At 42.4% G+C, this 2,887-nt stretch overlaps 1 pseudogene; it reads right to left on the bottom strand.

Annotated features, from left to right (window-relative positions):
* Positions 1–240: 240 nt before the first annotated feature.
* LOC104655759 lies at positions 241–1,564 on the bottom strand (annotated as a pseudogene).
* Positions 1,565–2,887: the final 1,323 nt, after the last annotated feature.

The following is a 2,887-nucleotide window of genomic DNA, read 5'->3' on the forward strand; positions in this document are numbered from 1 at the left end:
TCAAATTACAAGAGAGAAGACTGGAGGTTGACTCATGCCCAGACAGACTATTAACAATTATCTGAGGGCTGCTCCCAGGCAACTTTTTTTTTTTTTTATTCCTGATTTTATTATTTAATTTCTTTTTTTCATTTAATGCAGTCTTCCGTGGTTGGGAAGCCTTACCTCCCAAGACCAGAGTCAGTTGGAGCTGGTTGTTGTTGGAAAGGAGTGGGTTGGGGAACTGGGGTGGGGGAGAAAGGGAGACCCCCTGCTCTGCTGGGGGTCCTAGGTGGAGAAGAAGAACTGTACTTCACAGTCTGGGGTGTGGTGGGAAGGGGATGGGGCAGAAGTAGCAAGCTGGGGAAATGGGACCCACCTCAGTCCCCAGCTTCATTTTCTTTTAATGTTTCCCCACTGGTGGCATTCTCTGCAGTCTTGGAAGCCTTTTTTTTTTCTTTTTCTTTTTCTGGGTTTCTTGACTTGCAGAACTCTGAAGGAGGGCCTTTAGCTCTGCATCCTGGACCTTCATCTCAGACTTGTAGAGGTCAGGCTCAAAGGGACCACTGGTTATCTGCATGGGGCCATTGGGCATGAGCAGAATTGCAAATTTAAACTGGGCGACAAATTCCCCCTCCTTCTCATAGAGAACATTAAATGGCTGCAGCAGTCCATGCTTGGTGCACTCCACCACACCCATCCAAGCCTTCTCATCTTCAAACGCTCTTAAAGTAAACGGCATGGCATCAAAACGCCTTTCCACCTCACTGAAGAAAGCACGTGAAGTTTTCATTTTCAGTCCGTACTGTTTGGAGGGATCTCATTTGTAAATAGTGGTTCTGTGTCCTGCGTCGTTGACCTTGCCCTCTCCTGAGCTGACGAGAACATCCACAACATATACTTCACGTACCTCAAATTCAGCTTTTTCTTGGTCCTTCTTCTGCTGGTCTGTGGGATTCTGGATAATGTTTTTTTCACCATTGATGTCATGCTGCTTCAACTGGTGTGACAGCATACCTTCTATCAGCATCCAGTTAAATGAGTGGGCAACTTTGTTCCACGCTTCTGTCACTTGTGTGTTCTGATTTCTAGGTTTGGCCAGGCATAGGGCAGCTTCAGCACAAAGGTGAGCTGTCTTAATAACATCTGCTTTCCTCCCTGTTACTTGGGTCCCCTGAGCTACATCAACCACAAAAGTACGAGCTACATTAGCGATTAAGCCATCAACATGGAACCCAAGGTCAATTTTTACCTAGTCACCTTCCTTGAGAATATAATCCTGGCTGCTCTTCAAAGGGAAGAAGTGACATACAAAGTTATTTACTGAAATGCTGGTGGGAAAAGCAATACCTTTCTTCATTTCCTTTTCTTTCTTGAAGATTTTCCCTGTTTCTTCCATGATCATGGCAAGACCTTTCTCACACAGGCTCAGTACTGACACACCTGAGCTAGATGCTTCCACCAAGGTCCGAAGTACCCGGTCGGCCATGTTGCAGCGCGCCTCCCACTCCCCCCCCATCTTATACTTGGTCACCACCAGGTCCTTGGCAATAGTTTGCTCCTGCTGCTCATCCCTGCCTGACATCTTCCTACTACCACCACTACAGTCTCATTTCCCCTGAGCCGCCTCCTCTCCCAGACAACTTCTATTACCTGAGAAATTTTATCTGCATAACAAGACCACCTCTACTCGTCATACATTTTTTCTTGTCATCCTCTCTTAACTTGTGTGGGCATCACCCCCAAGAAGCCCTAAGCCGTAATTTTTTTCTATAGCTCAGGAAACTGTATAAGCTTCAATCACCTGACCAATCTTTGAGTCTCATATTTTTGGGGACTCCAGTGCCTATATATGTAATTGTTTATATTTCTCCTGTGAATCTGCCTTATGTCAATTTAATTTGTAGCCCAACCAAAGAACCTAGAAGGGTAGGGGGAAGCCACTTTTTACTTCTCTACAAAGGGCTCAGATGATCTGATCATTGATGCACAAATCGTGACTTCCTGGCCTCAATCTCTCTGAGCTCCGTCACAAAAGCTTTGAGCTTTTGAGCACAAGTTGGTCTTTTTCTTCCCTAATTAAAATGCTACCTCACTTCACTGTACAAGGTAAAAACAATCACTAATGTTTCAGACACTTGATCGACATCAAGGAAACACATTGGAAAATTAGACCAAATATTTTTACTTTGAAAATTTGAGTGGCAGGACCAGGAATCTGCCTTCTTCAAAGAAAGAAAGAAAAATAATTCTAAGGTGAAGCTGACCTAAGTTAAAACTTCCCACAGAGAACAGCAAGCTTCCTGTGTGGGGTGTGGGTTGTGCATAATATTTTATTATTTCCCACACATCTTAGCTTACAAACGTGCAAAAGGAGCAGAATGCCCAGAGTCAGGAAGGACACACAGATTAAATAATTGCAAAAGAGCCTTAAACAATTGCTAGTTTCCAGTTTGGGTTGCTCTCTTTTTGTTATGAGTTTTTATACAACAGCTTTCCCCCTTAAAATTATATTTAATAAGAAATTAGGTTCACCTTGCACATTGAGATATCTCCTCCTTTAGGAAGGTGCTCTGTAACCAAGAAGCTGAATGCTAATGCAGGGGTTGCTATGGTAAGCAATCTTTTCTATTGAGCAGGAGAATAAATAGTTGCATAAATTCCTAAATCAATAGTGGAGACTGAACAGGATATAACCAGGTATTTTAGCCTCTAAATATAGTTATGGAGCTAAAAGATAATGTCTTCTCTGTAAAATCCTAATATAATTATAGATTCTTCAGTAAATTTTATGTTCACCTTTTGAAGTTGATTGTCAGTGTTTATTCAGAGTTTTTACATAACCCTCTACCCGTTTGTTGAAAAAAGAACCCATTATTTTAGTCAGATTAAAGCAGCTGAAAAAAAA

Source organism: Rhinopithecus roxellana, chromosome 13 (assembly GCF_007565055.1).
Source record: "Rhinopithecus roxellana isolate Shanxi Qingling chromosome 13, ASM756505v1, whole genome shotgun sequence".
NCBI lineage: Eukaryota > Metazoa > Chordata > Mammalia > Primates > Cercopithecidae > Rhinopithecus > Rhinopithecus roxellana.